The sequence below is a fragment of the Zootoca vivipara genome, chromosome 11 (genome assembly GCF_963506605.1).
Source record: "Zootoca vivipara chromosome 11, rZooViv1.1, whole genome shotgun sequence".
Lineage (NCBI taxonomy): Eukaryota > Metazoa > Chordata > Lepidosauria > Squamata > Lacertidae > Zootoca > Zootoca vivipara.
In genome coordinates this window covers 21,293,383-21,313,262 of record NC_083286.1, presented here as the reverse complement: position 1 = coordinate 21,313,262, position 19,880 = coordinate 21,293,383, and the positions used below count along the sequence as shown (strand labels likewise).

Genomic DNA, 19,880 nt, shown 5'->3' with positions numbered 1-19,880 from the left:
TTACCCCCAAGGAGAAAAGGAAATAGGTAAATGAACATGCATTGCTTCAGCACACTGCTTTTACAATAAACATCCTTCTCTGAGTGCACCAAAAGGAATGTAAAAGCTTGCTTCTACTTGAAGACAGTCAGCAATCAGTCTGTAACATTTTTGGATGCATAAAATAGACACAAACCAAAATAAACTTTAGAATTCTTGATCAGCTTGGTGACAAGTGATTAACAACTTTTAAAAAAAATACCAAAAAAATTCTAGCAAAGCATTCATAGGTTAAGGCACCTTGAAATATTTTTTGGAAATATCCTACAATACTTTATGAATCCAACATGGACATTGCCCGTCATATTTTTGTCTGCCTGAAATTTTATCATGGGAATGCTGAGAAGTTTTCCTCTGCATGGTACAAGCCCTGCCGTGTCAGAGAAAAGGTAACCATCAGATTGACCATGCTAGCAGAGGTTGCTGCAACTCTGCTGGCTTCTGCCACTGGATCAGCACAATGTCACATCGCGTTGAAGGACAATGTTAAATCTGTTCCAGGAACAGGGCACAGTCACGTAAGAGACTAATTCTATATGTTTAAATAATTTTACAAAGGTAAAATAATTCAACTTTAAAGATGTTTTTTAACAAAGTAAAGGAAGATACAGCAATAGCAAGAAAAAGCTGGATTTTAAGGCAAACAAATGAGAGAAGAGGCACAGACCACCAATACAGTCACCAGAATACAAAGTCCTAACAGTGTTTAGTTTCCAGTTGTTTGAAGTCTAACTCAAAACTAGGCAGAAACCAATAGATTTGAGCATTTTTATTGAATTGGTTAATTTAATCTTGTTGCTAGACAAGCCAGTGTGGTGTAGTGGTTAAGAGCGGTAGACTCGTAATCTGGTGAACCAGGTTCGCTTCCCCGCTCCTTCACATGCAGCTGCTGGGTGACCTTGGGCTAGTCACACTTCTCTGAAGTCTCTCAGCCCCACCCACCTCACAGGGTGTTTGTTGTGGTGGAGGAGGGAAAAGGAGATTGTTAGCCGCTTTGAGACTCCTTCGGGTAGTGATAGGAGCGGGATATCAAATCCAAACTCTTCTTCTTCTTCTTTCCAATTTCTAAGGCTTTCCAATCTTTCAGTTATATATTATGTTTTAGACAATATTTGCAATGCTAACAGCCAAATATTAACATTTAAAAAATATTGTTTAACATACAGCTGTAAGGTTGTTGTTGTTGTTTTGTAAAGCACCAATTTCCATTTTTATTCCTACTACTAATATGTATTATGTCCCTAAGGTATTATTATTATAATATCAGCAAATACCAGCCGAGAACAAGTTATAGTGAATTGATTTCAAGCTGTAGAGTTCTTCCAGCCAGAAAACATCTTGATTAGCCAATAAGGTGTTGCAAAGCCTTCAGGTATTCTTCTTAAATGTGTTCATTACTTGTCATTTTCACATATTCATAATAATTCCAATATGGCCCATCACATGTGTGTGCGTGTATGAAAGTTTAGCCGCAGGTGAAACATTGCAATGAATACTTTATACTGTGTGTTCAGTTTATGAACACATTCTAACAGAATGCCAGAAGCACATAGCTAAAATGCCATTTCATTTTATGACTTTTCAATTTATACATACCGTATCCAGTTATGAAACAGTTAGTGGAATGAGCTTTATATTATATTGTATATATAGGTTTTGCATTAAAGCCCCAGGGACTTCCATTCTGTAACCCTTGTAATTATTTAAATCTAAATATAACTGCAAATAATTCTCAGTGCTGACATGTTTTTATTTCATTACTTCCATCTGAAAATATGCTATTAAGCGACAAAGTTGTGATGCAGATACATAAAATCTGGGGAATTTTTTGGGGGGATTTATTAGCCCCACCATTTGCCACAAAACTTACTTCATTTTAAATGAGTCAAGAGTATGCAAATTTTCCCATAAAGTGTTTCAGCGGCAGTTGTTCAACTGATTAATTGTTTTGCTAGCAAGGAATAACTGAAAAACCACAACTCAAAGGTGGGGTTTGAGAAGTTACATTGCAAAAGCTGGATGGATTTGTAGCATGCCCAATTTGCTCAAAAGGGGTGGGTGGGGCTGGATTCAGAGGGACTTGTGTGCAAGTGTCCATTGGATTGCAACCATGATCTTCAAAAATGCTATCATTTCGTATTTGAGATCATTTTGTAATTTACAGGTAGTGAAAGCAGGAAATTACAGTATGTGACATTCATGTTTCTGATTTTAACTATTCTTTTAGGACACAAAGCATGGTATAGATAAGACGCATGCAACCCTCCAAGCCTCTCTATCTGGTCTTGACTCCCCATTTCACCCTCTCTCCCCAGGCCAACACCCCTCACTTGCCCTGCTTCAGAACCTCCTTGAATGTTTTTGCCCAGTTGGAATGCATCCTTGAACTCTTTTGCTTGGCAGGATAGAGCACTGAGAGAGGCGTGGGTGTGGGTGTGCAAAGGTAACATTTACATTTGTTGCTCTGCCAGCTTTTGCCACTGGCCCACTCATCGGATTTGAAAATAAGGGATCAGCAGCAGCCTCACCTGTCCCGGGGACAGTCTACGGTATATCTAACAATCCAGCATAGCAGCGGGAAATGGCGCTGGAATAAGGGAATTTCCTGCAAAAAAGGGAGGGTTGATAGCTATGGGCCCACTTCCCATAACTGATATGCAGACCCCAGAAGGGATTGTAGCCTTCAAGCTGGGCTATATACCTGCAGGCCAAATTTGGCTCGACACAGGTCTCAATTTGGCCTGCAAAGCCAACAACGGTGCCCATCTGCCTGATACCTGGCATCAAATGTGATGCCAGGTGTGGGTCAGGTAAGGATGTGGCTCAATCAGCTGTGCAATTGAGTTACTGAGAAAGCAGGGCTGAAGTCACTGCCTATCTCCTGATGTGCAGCGAGTACAAGCCTGCCGAATTGGTTGGGCAACGGAGTTTCCCATGAAGAGCTTGATTGCTCATTCAGTCCCTGTTTTGTTTTAAGATATCACTCAATGGAACCATTAGGAAATGTCTGGAATTTGAATAACAAGATATATATTTTTTTTCCCACACACACACATACACACTCTTCCACAAATTAACTGCAGACTTTTTGGTCTCCATAATGGCTGGTGGCTGTGAAAATGTATAATCCAATTTGTATTGCGATATGGCCCCACAAATGGCCAGCAAAACATAAAGCCTCAAATACAGGAACTTCACACCTGTCCTTCTGGGGAAGGTTTTTGAAAGCTCTACATGCCCTTAAAAGTATTCTGCCAATAAGTACATTTTTATTTACTGTTCTGCATACTTAGTCCTAGTCTTCGCGTTTACTTCAGGTAGCACATCAAAAGCCCTGAAGAATTAGAAGCCAGCCATGCCTGGATCACTGAGTAGTTATTTATTAACAAACAGAATGCAAGCAGTAAGAATCTATCTGTGCCTTAAAATATCACCAAACCAATCTTAGATTATTCGCTCAGCAGTAACACTTTCTTAGCTGATTTTTTGTGTGACAAGTGAAAATTAGTTATGAAGTGATAGTGATCCGGTGCTATCTGACTCATATTTCTCCGGAGTAAGCTACTACTTATCCACCCAAACAGCACTGCATATTGTAGACATTTCTGCTTCTCTTTTCTTTCTTTTTAAATGGATCTTTGTGTTGCTGCAACCCAAGGCTGGCTCTGTGAAATGCATGGGTAGGCAAACTAAGGCCCGGGGGCCAGATCTGGCCCAATCGCCTTCTAAATCCAGCCTGTGGACGGTCCGGGAATCAGCATGTTTTTACATGAGTAGAATGTGTCATTTGATTTAAAATGCATCTCTGGGTTATTTGTGGGGCATAGGAATTTGTTCTTTTATCTTCTTCTTCAAAATATAGCCTGGCCCCCCATAAGGTCTGAGGGACAGTGGACCGGCCCCCTGCTGAAAAAGTTTGCTGACCCCTAGTGAAATGTAACAGTGTTTTGCTCGTTGACTGGCTAAATTTTTGTGAGAGAGCCAGGAAAGATGGCTAGGTAGACATGCTTTATGTGCTGCAACAGACCTCCTGGTTTGTACAAAGAAGCTAAGAGTGTCAGAAACAACTTCTGGCTCTAAAGGTTTTAACAATTTGCAAAATACTCTGAAGCTTTGAAACCATTTCCTATTATACTGACTACAAATCACACTCACACCATGGGATAACCAGTCTCATATAACCAACATGCTTAAGTCTAATTAACACATGAAGGTATTAATAAGCTGTCCTGCTAGGCTTAGCTACGTCCACATCTCTTACTTTCGGAGGGAATCAAACCTATTGTTCCACTTTCAGCTACAAGCTCAGCAGGGGCGTAGGAAGATAGGGGCGGTGGGGGCGGGCCGCCCCGAGCGGTGCGATCCCAGGGGCACCATCACAGCTGCCCACCCCGCACCCAAAACACACGCCCTGCCCCAAAACGCACGCGAGGTGGCACCACACTTGTGGTGAAGGGCATAGCTGCCAAGTTTTCGCTTTTCTCGCGAGGAAGCCTATTCAGCATAAGGGAAAATCCCTGTAAAAAAGGGATAACTTGGCAGCTATGGTGAAGGGTGTGGGGCATGTCAGCGTGGGGCGTCACAATGCTGCAGAGCAGCGCCCTGCCCCCGGGGGGGGGGGTGCCTCCGCTTTGACGCCCCGGGTGCCAAAGCGGCTAGCAACACCCCTGGTGCTCAGGTATAAGGAGGTCTGAGCTGGTTGCTCCAGTTCAGACTGCGCAGCTCTCACCAGCCACTCTTGAGTTCCAATAATTTAGGAGCTTTCACCACTGTAACTAAGCCAAGTTTTGCTGCCGTGCCTGTGCAACTTTTCCTGAATGCTGCATTGAAAAGCACATGAATCTGACCTTTAGGGAGTTTATAGATGCACCATTTTTAACTTACCAGATGTGCGGTATTTTTCTATGCTAGATGAACAGGGAAGTTTTGGAACTCACAATGGCAAATTTTAAAGGTTTAGCAACCTATATTTCGGCACTTTACTTTGCCACATATTTTGTGATTTTAAATCTCTGCTGGGTTCTCACACCAAACTCTGCCCAAAACTTGGATCTTGGCATCTAGCAATTCTCCTTTATATATACCTTATTTTTTCTTGAACCAACACACACAATGTCAAAAACAAAAAACAAAAAATCTCACCTTAGAAATTTCTTTACGTTATCATGCAAATCCAGCCAGGTGAAATAAAATAAACATCTCTGAAATAAACTCCCTGATACTATGTGTTCCATCTCTCGTGCAATCACTTATAAATAGGCTATTGAAATCAAACACTATCTCTTGCTCTTGAGCACTGCCTACTTGTCACATTGCCAGAATACATTGTACATCTGCAGATAAATGTTTATTTCCTCCCAGCATGGTGATTATGCCACACATCTTGGAGAACACATCATCTATGTTATTATGCCTAGGACTAATTACCTTTTCCACACAGCTGCTTTGGGGTACATAAACATTTAGCTGTCTGTGAGACAGTACAAAATTATCACATTTCATCTTTGCGGTGGAAACATTCAACAGAAAACCCTTTCAAAATGTGTCCAAAAGACAGCCAAAACAGATAAAGCACTCCTCTTGACAGTTCCTGGTGTTTCAGGGAAGGTATACAGTACAGTGGTACCTCTAGTTACGAACTTAATTCATTCTGGAGGTCTGTTCTTAACCTGAAACTGTTCTTAACTAGAGGCGTGCTTTCACTAATGGGGCCTCTTGCTGCCACTACACCAATTCTCATCCTGGGGCAAAGTTCTCAACTCGAGGTAACTCTTCCAGGTTAGCGGAGTTTGTAACCTGAGGCATTTGTAACCTGAGGCGTTTGTAACTCGAGGTACCACTGTAGTCTCAAGTAATGAAGAGCGTACCATTTCTGGAGGTGAGACTTCTGAAAGCCCTGGGATACATCTGGTATCAAGTGACGTAGCCTATGGAAATGACAGGCACAGACCCTCCCATCAACCTAGGACCTACCTATACAAGAGGGCACCTCACCCACACACCTGATCCCTCATCTGTCTGCTGTGGAACCTAAGCTTTATCAGAATGAAGTCTCACTGAGTTTTATGAGATTTGCTCCAAAATAACTATACATACAATTTCAACCTCTCTTGCACTGTTGGGTCCTAGGCACTCTGGCTAGGCTCCGGAGTTTGGGGGAGGTGTGAAGCCCTCACTTACTTACCTTCCCCCCGCCCCCCGGGGGCAGCTGGATCTCACCTTCAGAGGAGCGCAATGAGCTGCAAGTCCTTCACGCAGCAGACCAGAAGTCTTGCCCACACAGTTGCATATTGTTTATTATTTATAATATTTAAAAACTTTTTAAATAAGCCAAGTATTTGCAAAGCAGCATACATAAAAAAATAACTGCATGTTACATTAGGCACATCAGTTAGCCACTGTACACCTATGAGAAAGCTGCTCTGAATGTCACAAATACTAAGAGAAGGCAGATAGATTCTCAAGACGCTCTTAAAAGCCTGCCCTGAAGGGGACAGATGTAAGTAAATCAGAAGAGACTTTCATAACTGTGGGGCAGCCATCAATAAAACCCATCTCTCGTGCACAGCAATTCCCATAGTTCCCAGGGAAGAGGGACTGAAAATTGTAGCTCTGGGAGATAGCAGGAACAGCTGCGCACAGAGGGTCCACAGACCATAAATCTGCTGCGGTTATTATCATGGTTTTCTGGAACTTCCAAAAATCAGGGGCAGCATACCAGTGAATAGCAGTTGCTTGGAAGCAACAGTGAACGAGGACAATTGCTTTCATGCTATCGGTGGGATTCACAGAGGCATACGATTGGCCACTTTGGAAGCAGAATGCTGAGCCAGGTGGAAATTTTGTCTTATCCAGCAGAGCTCTCCCTAAGTGAGTCAGTTAAGCTATTTCAGTGGAAGAGGATTAAGTCATATTTTACAGTAGTTTCACTGATAGCAAATGTCTGCTAAGTGGCTTTATCATTCTATGATATCTGCTGACTTGACTTGTTTTCGTCTACTAATATTTTTGAATTGTGTATTTGTTTTGTATTTTGATGCTATTTTTTTAACTTTAGACAGCTGTAGATTTCCCTGAAATTTAAAGATGTTGTACAAACTGCACATCAGAGAACTCATGCTTTAAAAATAATAATAATACCTCTTTTATCTTGGTAGCTGTCTTTTTAAATAAGAGGTGGGAATGTTGGCTTGTTTTCAGTTGCTTCTGGCAGTGAATACTCCACTGACAGAATACCATGACTTCATTCTGATAGTTGGCTGGAATGGCCAGTTTTAAATCAATATGAAAATAATGCCTCTTTGTCTACTGGACAAAGTAGCTAGAAATATTACTCATCTGATGAGCTTTGTCTATCAGGATCTTGGGCATGTAGGAGCATAAGATTCAATAAACTCCGTGTGGAAGGAAATTATAATGAACTCATAATTTAATGGACAAGGAACAGCTGTCTGAGAAGCTAAAGACATTAAATGCCAGCTGTATATTGGCTGGAGAGCTATGTACATTTTTGTTGTGGGATACACATCAGCCTTTACAAAAATTAGGAACAACACATGATTCTATGACATTATCTAATATAATCTAATTGACAAAAACAAAAACTCAGCCATTTTATTTTCAGTCATGAGGTGCCATTACTGTATGTAAGATGTGAAATTCCAGAGGGTACTTTTAGAATGTTATTCATCTGACAAATTAAATGGAACCTGATACACTATATAAACATTCAAGATCTTGCATGTAAGTTTAGTAAAGAAAAGATTTTTAAGCAGAACACCTAATTCAAAGAGTCAGGAAGTTTTTAAAAGCATAATTGTAAAATCTGAGTGGTAATAAAATCAACATCATAATTCATTAAAAGGCTGGGCTAAATCAGATAGATTTAGCTACATACTTTAGCTTATTGGTAGCTTTAAACTAAATCCTGAGAAGGAGGGAGACAATATTACAGATGACAGGGGAACACCTGGCGGGTACATGGGATAATACAGGCATCCCCAGACTTCGGCCCTCCAGATGTTTTGGACTACAATTCCCATCTTCCCCGACCACTGGTCCTGTTAGCTAGGGATCATGGGAGTTGTAGGCCAAAACATCTGGAGGGCCGCAGTTTGGGGATGCCTGGAATAATAGATTCACTGATGCACAGGAAACTGAGGCGGTGCAACAGAAGCTGCTAAAGAGCAAGAAACTACCAGAAGGAAGCAGCTGGAGGGAATGACTCGTGGTTTCAGTTGTCTCTGTACTAATGCACAGAGCATGGGAAACAAGTGAGACTAATTTGAGCTCTTAATACAGGATGGCAAATATGAGATGCATGACTGGAATGTAGAATGTAGAGATAGTCTGTTCGAAAGGAATAGACCAAACAGGAAGGGAGGAGGAGCAGCATTATAAAGAAAGTGTAAACCCTACACAAATCTGGAGTGGAGTCCCTAGGATGGTTGGGTGGTATCTTGTATGCTTCCTTCTGGCAACTCCTGCCACCAAGCTGGTGCCAAATGTATTGCTCTGCTTTCCTTTGGACTACATCAGTGAGGCCGAGAGGGGGGGATATTATTGTCTAGACACCTAGGCCGAGAGGGGGGGAATATTGTTGTCTAGGCCTAGGACCTCCATACACACTACCTAGGCTTGTGACCCAGAAAGGTCACTTCAGTGCTGCTAATGTACCAAAACCACTGTGGGAGGCAGCACTTGCGAGTTACTTTTCTCTGCAGCCACAGCATATCTGGCGCCCTGGTGCCGTGGTGCAAAGATCCCTCCAGCGCCCCCCTGCCCCGTTTCCCAGCGTGGCTGTCTGGTGGGCACAGCATGCAGCGCAGCGCCCCCCCCCTGGCAGCCCGGCGCCCTGGCGCCCGGTGCCACCCAGCCTTGCCGTAGGGCCGGCCCTGGGTGCTGTGATTCTCCAGCGGTTTGCCTTCACCCCCTGAAGTGTGTCTCATTGTCTCTACAGACAGACAGATAGATGCCAACGACAAGGTGCAACAGTTTGCTTTTAATGCATGATTATAGGCCATTAGAAATAACACTAGATGTCACTCAAAACAGATCCCTATAAAAGTAAAATCTTGCTATACTTATTTACTCTTAAAACTGGAAAAAACGAAGCAACAGTTTTATATACATGTTGTGTGTACACATGGATTGTGTATACACATGGATTGTGCCAAGCTGTAGTCACTGGATATCATATGTAGATTGTATTATAATAAGTGCAATAAGTGCAAAAATAAAAATGAGATCACCTTATCTAGATGAACTGGTAATTTCCCAGGATGTCTCAGTCTAATTTTTCCTCCTTAAATGTAGATGAGTTATGAGTTACACCCAAGATTTCCAAGGCCTTAGAATTGTTCCCAAAGTTCTCTTGAAGGAATATTTATTGTCATTTCAAGTAAACTGTGTGCTGCACTACAAGAAGAACTATTTAATTGGTGTCAATAATTTATATTCTGTGACTTCCTAGACTGGTAGTAGTTAGAGGGCTTGTTTCATTAACGCAGTTAGTTTGATTTATGTAGATTACCAACTGTTATTTCCTTTGAAACTACTCATTATAGAATGACATTCCAGGATAATTTGAGAGTATTAATAATTTTATAAATGTTAGAGGCACATTTTTTTTAGCGCCATATATTCATACCTTCTCATTGCGATGGGGAATTTTTGACACACTTTGAAATCACTGCCAAATGTTAAGGTGAAATGTTCAATTGTGTTTAAAGCACCTTTTGCTTTGCTTTGCTTTTGCAAGGTCTTACTATGGTAAATTATTTTGGCCAGAATCCAAAGAACTCCTCCTGCACATGCTTGAAGTGTGTCACAAATACACAAGGACTTTACCAGTTTTTCTTCCTGCATCAGCCCTTGGTGCTGCATCTGATTACACTTCAAAGCATGTTGGGCTGCAGTGAGAAGAGGGTCTACTCTGCAATAAGAAAGGGTGTGTTTCTCTAGCCCAGCGATAAGGTAATCCGCAGCCTTGTTGTGATGAACTGTCTGGACACAGAGGAATGGTGGGAGGCACCAGCTGGGGAACACCCAAGAGAAGAAGGCTCAGAGTCCAGAGATTGGTGATGGGACAAGGGTGAGTGGTCAAAGGAAGAAGATGGACAAGACTTGGAGGAGGAGGTGTCGGAAGCTGGAGAGGTAACAGAGTTTAGTGAGAAGGGAGAGTCTGCAGCAGAGAGAAGTCCAGAAACAGAAGAGAAAGGAGGCCAAGAGGGAGAGATGAGTTGGGGTGGGGAAGAAGCGAGCGTTTCTCCCAATCCTTCTGCAACAAGCTTCCCCCGCTCCAGTCTGCCAGGACCAGGAGACACATGAAGCAGGAGGAGGAAATGCAGACATGCCAGTGCAGACTCAGATTGCTTGGGAAAGACCCCGGAGAGGAGGAGATTTTTTAGGCAGCTGTGGGAAGGTGGGGACCTTCAGTCTCCACAACTGCCTCCTAGGGGCAAGACCTACCAAAGAAGAGTTGCTGATCTCATTGGTCCTGGCACTCCTAACCAGATCCTGTTTCTTCTTAACTTCATGCTGTGCGGTTTGTTGCTGGCTTGCTCTTGACATACTGTGGGACTACAACTCCCATCAGCCCCATCAGTATAGCTAATGCTCATGGGTGATGGGAGTTGTAGTCCAACAAGGTTCCGATTCCTTGATATTACAGCCACACAAAGCTCTCTGGTTGTCAAGCCAGAGCATCTGAGCCAATGGCAGGCAAAAAGCAGCTGATTCACTTCTAGGAATAACAGACATTCACCATGACATCGGAATGCCTGTTGAAGCCCACCCCACCGCCCCGCAAATTAAAATAGCAGGACTAATAATAATAATAATTTTTTATTTATACCCCACCCATCTGGCCGGGTACACCCCGCCACTCTGGGCGGCTTCCAACACACACTAAAATACATTTAAATATCACAGATTAAAAACTTCCCTAAACAGGGCTGCCCTTAGGTATTTTCTAAATGTCAGGTTCAGGGCAGGCTCTAGGGGCAGTCTGGGTGGTGCAGGGCACCAGGGCGCTGGCCCAGTAGGGGGGTGCCGTGTGGCGGATCCGTGCAGAACCCGTGCTGCCTGCTGCGCCTGCCCACCAGCCGCGGCAAAAAACGGAGCGGGACGGGGGCGCCGGAGCGATCTCCGCACCACGGCGCCAGGGCGCCCGACGTGTTTGAGACGGCCCTTGTCAGGTTGTTGTTTATCTCTCTGACCTCTGATGGGAGGGCGTTCCACAGGGCAGGTGCCACTACCGAGAAGGCCCTCTGCCTGGTTCCCTGTAGCTTTGCTTCACGCAGTGAAGGAACTGCCAGAAGGCCCTCAGCGCTGGATCTCAGTGTCAGGGCTGAACGATAGGGGTGGAGACGCTCCTTCAGGTATACAGAACCGAGGCCATTTAGGGCTTTAAAGGTCGGCACCAACACTTTGAATTGTGCTCGGAAAAGTACTGGGAGCCAATGTAGATCTCTCAGGACGGGTGTTATGTGGTCCCGGCGGCCTTGTCATTTGGCATGAAACCCAGTGAAAATGGGGATTTAGAGTACAGAGGCCTATAAAAGGTGAAAATATACAGTACTAGAATTTTCACCCTCAGTGAGTTTGAACATCTGCCAAGATCACTAATTCTAGAGGGTAGTCTCTCAAGCTAGGGACCTGGATGTAGCTGAGCTATAGCACCTGGTTATCTGAGCCTGTCTTATAAGCTCCGTAATTGGGTAGGGTGAAAGGGATCTGCTGTGTATGGGAGACATTTTGCATTGTTCCTCTTTACCAAGAGATTGTACCAGACTATGCTTACAACAGCTCCTAAACTTTACAGGTGTGGGCAAATCATTAGAATCACTTGCTCCTGGAGACTGGCTGATAGAAATGATTTTTTGGTAGCTCTGTGATTTTTCTGCTGATATGGCTCATGGTCTTGTGATCATCTCTGAACATAAAGAGATCCTCACTCAGTTGGAACAAAGACCTTTTCTAGCCCAGCAACATCCTGTTTCCCAGGTACCTATGAAAATACCACAAGCAGGATATGAGGGGAAGACCGCATACCCTCCAACGTTCCTCAGAGAAGATATTTCTCACTCACTCCAGCTGACCCTCCTCAACCCCCCATTAACCCAATCAATTTGGGTGATTTCATTCTATTCAATACTAGCTTTAAACCATGTTTAGTGCAAGCAGTTTCCAGTGTTCTGTTTTGAACACCAGGTGTCTCTCTTGTCTCAAATTCATATGTTAACAGCAACAGAATATTAATATGGCAGCATATTATCTAGCCTTGTCCAAGGCCAGTATTGTGCTGTAACGTTAACTCTCTTGTCCTGTTCAGCACAGGTCTTTCTCAACATTAACTGAAAATGCAACCGCTCCTTTATTTCTTCCTGTTGAGCATAGCTGAGGGATTAGTGATGATTGCTCATTGAGCACCAACTCTCAATTGCCCCAGCACCAATTTCTATTCCTACAGACGGAAGATTTAAATTACTGGTTTCCTCTCGGAGTTTTTTTCCCCTTTTAATTTTTATGAGTAGCAAAGTAGCTAAATTCCCCTGCCAAGAACAGGCAATGGAAGATAAGAGAGACTATTCAAGTGGTACCATGTTTCCCCCCCTTTAAGACACCGTCTTATAACTTTTTTCCCTCAAAAAACCACATGGTGTCTTATTTTCAGGGGATGTCTTATTTTTATTATGTTTTTATGGTACCTATGGTTCCGGGCAGTGGGGCGGCAGGCCTCCTCGGCATGGCCAGGAAGAGGCCAGGCCGCTGGCTCGGCGCTCCGCCCGGTGATGCCTTTGTCTTGGTTTATTTAATCTTTCTCCCATCACCCCCCCTGCCAACAGCTCCGAGGTTCCTGCTGCTTTATTTGGGGGGGGGGTGTTTCGCGAAATAAACGCATGAGGATGAGGAGGGCTGAGGGATCCCGCCCGGCCTTAGACAGGCCACCCGCGCGCCTTCCACCCACCGCATGAGGCCGGCCGAGCTTAGCGAGGCGGAAGGCCTCCGGGGAATGCGGGGCACGGGCAAGGCAGCACCGAGAGCCCCCACTGCCGCCGGGAGACGTGACGCAGCCGCCGCCCGCGCAGCCATCACCCTCACCGCCGCGTCCCTTTCATGCCTCTTGCTCAAAGCGAGGTGCGGCGTTCACTGTGCTTGGAAGGAGCCGGGTGCCCATGGCTCATGCAGCAAGGGCCCTCCCGACTCCTTCCCAGGCGCCCCTTTCTCCTCATCCTTGCCGGTTCCGGGCGGTGGGGTGGCAGGCAGGAAGAGGCCAGGCTGCTGCGGCGCTCTGAGCATTCGGTGCTCTGCAAGGCGCTGCTGGGAGCTCCGAGCGCTCGGCGCAGCAAAGCGCTCCGCTCTGCAGCCGCCGGTTCCGGGCGCTGGGGAGGCAGGCCTCCTCGCCGGGTGCTCCGGCGGCGCAGAAGGGGCCAGCAGCGCTCCCGCCACCGCCTGTTGCCCCGGTGGCACAACACCGCTCTGCCTTGGGCCATGCAGCCCACGACGCTCCGGCGGCGCGGAAGGGGCCAGCAGCGCTCCCGCCACCGCCCGTCACTCCAGCCGTGCAGAAGCGCCCGCGGACCTCCCACCGCCGCTCAGCCTTGGGCCATGCAGCCCCCAGCAGCAGCAACAGCAACAGCAGCGGGAGGACAAGGACAGCGCTGCTGCTGGGTACCGCTGCCTCAAGGCATGGCTTATTTTCAGGGGGTGTTTAATTTTGAACAAATGCTTTAAAAGCCTGCTATGGCTTACTTTCTGACTACGTATTAAAAAAGGGGAAACACGGTATTACATCGCCTGCTCAACAGAAAGCAATAAAGCAGGTGGAATTTGTCAGGAGGACACTTTTAATTAAAGCTTCCATAGCACTTTACCTGCCCAGATTGGACATCCCGCTGCTGAAATTGTCCTTAACTCTTTGCCACAGAGGTGGAACGGGGACACAGGAAACACCAGAGTAGTAGAACAATTTGACAACCGCATTTGACATACACAGGGAGGTAGTGCAGAATCAATCTGCAATGAGCTTTTATTTTGGGAATGAAACCATTTTTTAAAAAACTCTTTTCAGGGGACAAATAGAGAATAGAACAAGATTGTGTGTGGACCATATAGAAAAAACAAATGCCCAGTCTCTGTTGATTCTAAAATAAAATGTCATATCTATGCAGCCTGAACAAAGGATGGCAATTCTATAAAGGAGAGTGAGAAGAAGCTCGAAAATCTGGGTTTCTGAAAGCAGGTACTGTATTTACTTTCCAGAGGACATGATGTGCAAAGAGATCCATTGCAAATTAATGGTCAACAGTTTTGCAATTCTTTGGAAATGTTTCCATATAAACCAAACTTTTGCTACTTCTTTGGGCTGCTCTTTTTTTTCTGTTCTCTGAATATTCTCAAGAAGTTCTGGATAGTTCATGCAGCTCGTAACAGTCAGAAATTCCTTTTAGCTGCAACAAATGTAAACCAAAGGTGAAATACAGTGCAACTCATAGCTTTAAGGCACATGGGGGCAGGGAGGAAAAACAACCAAATAATGCTCTCTTGTCCACTTGCAATCCTTTCTACTTCCTTTCACAAAAGGATGAAAATGGAGGGAGGAGCAGCTGCCCAAATGCATTTTCTTTAAGCATTAACAAGTGTATTATAGCAGTTAGGAATTGGTGCTGTAGCAGGGAAGACAGGAATGTGGCACCACCCTTAAAACAACAACAGCATGGAATATACATTTTTATCTTAACAGTCTAAAGGGACAATAATTTAAAAAGAAAGACAATTTGTGGAAGGCTATCCTGGGGCTGGTCTGAGGGATTTGGCTGCCAGAGGCAAAATACGCAGATGCCAGACCTTCCAAGTGTCCCTATTTTCCAGGGAGGTCTCTGATTTAGAGAAGCCGTCCCAGATTCTGATTGGATCCCGGAATATCCCTCTTTTCTTTAAAGGTAAAGGGACCCCTGACAGTTAAGTCCAGTCGCGAACGACTCTGGGGTTGCAGCGCTCATCTCGCTTTACAGGCCAAGGCACAGACAGTTTTTCTGGGTCATGTGGCCAGCATGACTAAGCCGCTTCTGGCAAACCAGAGCAGCGCACGGAAACGCCGTTTACCTTCCCGCCACAGTGGTACCTATTTATCTACTTGCACTTTGACGTGCTTTCGAACTGCTAGGTTGGCGGGAACTGGGACCGAGCAACGGGAGCTCACCCATCACGGGGCCTTGAACTGTCAACCTTCTGATCAGCAAGTCCAAGCAGCACAGTGGTTTAAACCACAGTGCCACCCGCGTCCCTACCACTTTTCCTTAGGATGTCCCTATTTTTCATTGGAGAAATGTTGGAGGGTGTGGAGTTATCCGATATCCGAGCCATCTGAAGGCAATCCTGTATAGGGAAGGGTTGGTGTTTTTTTAAGGGTTTAATGCAGGGGGTCCCCAAACTAAGGCCCGGGGGCCGGATGCGGCTCAATCGCCTTCTAAATCCGGCCCGCGGACAGTCTGGGAATCAGCATGTTTTTACATGAGTAGAATGTGTCCTTTTATTTAAAATGCATCTCTGGGTTATTTGTGGGGCCTGCCTGGTGTTTTTACATGAGTAGAATGTGTCCTTTTATTTAAAATGCATCTCTGGGTTATTTGTGGGGCATAGGAATTTGTTCATATTTTTTCCCCAAAATATAGTCCGGCCCCCCACAAGGTCTGAGGGACGGTGGACCGGACCCCTGCTGAAAAAGTTTGCTGACCCCTGGTTTAATGTTTTACTTTGTCTTAATATGTGTTAGAAGCTGCCCAGAGTGGCTGGGGCAATCCAATAAGATGTGTGGGGTATAAATAGTAAAATTATCATTATGGAAGGGGACGTCCCTATTTTCATCAGAGAAATGTTGAAGGGCATGAGATGCTGCCCCACCTTCTCCACCAGATCAGATCTCCACAGAACACACATGTACTCAAAACGAATAAAGAGCACATAGTTGAAGTGCTATTGAAGGGATTCTAGTCTGCATATGAAAAAAAGATGGGAGTATGATAAACAGCATTACAACAGCCATTTATTTCATCCAAAGCAGATTGTAATTTACTTGTAGTAAATCCTCACTTTATTGTCAGGACATTGCCTTGGTTTCAAAGCACCAGTGGAAGTAAGAAAATGTTTCAGAAGCAGGTTAGAAATTACTCTTCTAATCTTCTCAGGCCTTTAAATGCTCTTGCATAAGTGTTTGTAGTCAATATTGTCATTACAGGCAATATTGCCTTACAGATCAATAAGCTCTGACAGGCAGAGCGGAGGATGAATTATTCAATGCCTTTATCGGTGATAAGGAGAAAAGATAGGAAGTTTCACCTGATTGCCTGCAAGACTACAAATAACAAAGGTTTTCACCAGGGGTCCCCAGACTATGGCCTGGGGACCACATATGGCCCCCGAGGCTCTTTTATGCGGCCCCCGGGGACCCCCGCCGCCCACTGTCGCCGCCCGCTCTTACCGGCGCTGTGCGGCGCGGCTGCCCACTTCCAACCTGGAAAAGCGACGGAAATAGCTTGTGTGCATGTGCAAGCGTCATTTCCGGTGTACTTCCGGGTCGGAGGAGGCTTCTGCACATGCACACAAGCTATTTCCGGCGCTTTCCAGGTCGGGAGTGTGCCAGAAATAGCGTTTGTGCATGCGCATGGGCGTGCACAGTCGCGCACTCCCGCACCTTTCACCCTCCGGCCCCCCATGCAATCGGCACACCGGGCATCCGGCCCAAAGCCAGGTAAGTTTGGGGACCCCTGGTTTTCACAATGGTAGACAATGATGCAAAGATACATAGAGATGAGCAAAACTCAGTCATGTGGTACAATCGACTCATTACATCAGGCTTCCTCAACCTCGGCCCTCCAGATGTTTTGAGACTACATTTCCCATCATCCCTGACCACTTGGTCCTGCTAGATAGGGATCATGGGAGTTGTAGGCCAAAAACATCTGGAGGGCTAAGGTTGAGGAAGCCTGCATTACATTAACACACTGTTAAATATAGCAACATTCCTAGGTTATACATCTAGCAGAAAGAATCTATGAGGGAAAAATACATGATTATTGGATTGTTAACAGCTCATTCAGGGATAACCCATATGGTGTTCTCCACATGTTGGACTACAAGCCCCATCATAGCTGACCATGCTACCTGTGGCTGATGGGAGTTGTAGTCCAAAGATGTTGGCTGCCCCTGCCTTTTTTGATGATACAGCAGAAGAATATATGTGTGTGGGAGAGGGGGAGAGGGAGAGAGGGAGAGAGAGAGATCAAGGATCAAGGGAGAATTCTTCTTTGTCTCCCATTGTTTTCCCAACTTGGTGCACCAGAAGTAAACACAAGAGGGCACTCTTGAGTAATGCTTTGAGATTGTTACATGATGCTAAGGAGAGGACCATATCAAATGTGTTAGGCCCAGTGTATTAAGGACTTCATAGTTGTGTCTACTGACAGAAGGGTAATTGAGCCAGCAGAGGCTTTATCCGTGGATCAGATAATTAACAGGGACCCAGGTGGCGCTGTGGTTAAACCACTGAGCCTAGGGCTTGCTGATCAGAAGGTCGGCGGTTCGAATCCCTGTGACGGGGTGAGCTCCCGTTGCTTGGTCCCAGCTCCTGCCAACCTAGCAGTTCAAAAGCACGTCAAAATGCAAGTAGATAAATAGGAACCGCTACAGCGGGAAGGTAAACGGCGTTTCCAAGTGCTGCTCTGGTTTGCCAGAAGCGGCTTTGTCATGCTGGCCACATGACCTGGAAGCTATATGCTGGCTCCCTCGGCCAATAATGCGAGATGAGCACGCAACCCCAGAGTCGGTCACGACTGGACCTAATGGTCAGGGGTCCCTTTACCTTTACCTAGTTGTGTTGGGTAAAGTAGTATTTGGAGGACAGGATCATAGGGAGTAAGAAACTGTGTGGGGAAAATTGGTTCTCAGTCCTTTGCACTATTTGACTATGAAATTGCTGAGGGTCTTTGCAAAACCTCCCCTGCCCATCGTTTTAAATATTGTTCAATGGTTTCTTGGACCTCTCAGCTTTATAGGAAAATATTTATTTGTACTCAGCATACCAATGCCAATAAAAAGATGTTTAGCCACAGCAGCAACAGTTACAGCAATTGTATTTGAGTTTTGTTTGAGCTCCTGTTCAGGCCATTGTATTGATTCCTCCTAAATATTAGCCCAGCACTCTTTGAATGGATTTCTTCATTAGACAAGGCTAATGCCAACATATGGTAATCTCAGTTCTATGCATGCCACGCAGTAGAGGCAACAGAGCAACAATAGCTTTATAAGCAAAATTTAATGTAGCAACTGGAGTTAGAGGAGGAATCTGCCCTACTCAGATTTCAAAGCGGACTTACCTGATCCAAACCAGGTAGATCATGACCTGGATTAGATCACTGGTCCACTTCAGATGGCATCTGAACCCAAATTAGCCAGACTTATTTGTTAGGCAGGACCAGGCATCCCCAAACTTTGGCCCTCCAGATGTTTTGGGCTACAATTCCCATCTTTCCCGACCACTGGTCCTGTTAGCTAGGGATCATGGGAGTTGTAGGCCAAAACATCTGGAGGGCCGCAGTTTGGGGATGCCTGGGCAGGACAGTCACATTTATCAATGGGGTATTTGGAGAGGAGGGACATAGCACCAGCCAATTTCTATTTGCCCCCACTCATAGGTGGAGAGGATGTGAAGGCCTGGCCAATGGAAAAGAAAGGCAGTGGCCTTCCCTCTCACCCCTCCTCCATACGGAGAGTGTGTTAACTTACTACGTGCTATGTAAAGCTCAAGTCATATCCTCCAACATGCCACCGAGGAAAACGGGATGGGTGTCTTTCTGGACCTCACTGTTGCGGGAGCCAGGTGACTTTTGCAAGAGCCGTTGGGGGAAGGGGGGGAGCTACGCCGCTTTGTCGGGGCGCTGGCAAAGCTTTGGAGCTCGTCCTCTCGGGAGCCACAGCTCCCATCCGTCCTCCTCCCTTCCTCCCCAGCTCGCTGTAAAGCAGCAAAGCGGGAGCCACTTATAGCGAGCCGGGGAGGGGGGCTAGAAGGGGGGGCCCCGGCTCACCGTAAATGGCTCCTGCATAAACCTATAATCCCCAGCACTCTTAACAAACTACAGTTCCATGCATTCTTTGGAGGAAGCAATGTGCTTTAGATGTCTCTAAATGCAGGGGAGACTTGCACTGCCGGGGTTCGAATATATGCCCAGCGCCCCCAAATCTGACAAGTGCTGCGGTTGTGGATGACAAGCGCTGCCGCTGCCGCAGCATGTCTTTGGTAAATGAGTGCACAAAGTCAAAAGTCATTTAGTAAAACAGTAGGTATACATTTCGGTAATACAGTGGTACCTCGGGTTACAGACGCTTCAGGTTACAGACTCCACTAACCCAGAAATAGTACCTCAGGTTAAGAACTTTACCTCAGGATGAAAACAGAAATTGCGCGGCGGCATCATGGAGGCAGCGGGAGGCCCCATTAGCTAAAGTGGTATCTTAGGTTAAGAACAGTTTCAGGTTAAGAACGGACCTCCAGAACGAATTAAGTTCTTAACACGAGGTACCACTGTACCTAGGTATATGCCAGTATGTATTTTGTTTTTCTAGCTTGATCAACATTGTTTATTATTTCATAACAGGTAGATAGTTAAGAGCTTAGGCGGCGTCAGCGGCGGGCGCCTGGCACCCCCCAGAATTTGGCACCTGGGTGCTCCGCACCCCTTACCATAGCTGCCAAGTCTCCCGTATTCCCCGGGAAATCCCCGTTTTTCCAACTGTTCCTAACTGAAAAAACGGATTTTTTTGTTTTTTCCCGGTTTATTCTG

At 45.5% G+C, this 19,880-nt stretch overlaps 1 protein-coding gene across 1 annotated transcript in view; it reads left to right on the top strand.

Moving 5' to 3' along the window:
* APC (APC regulator of WNT signaling pathway) overlaps window positions 1–19,880 on the top strand; it is a 114,440-nt gene that overhangs the window by 453 nt on the left and 94,107 nt on the right. The window lies entirely within an intron of this gene.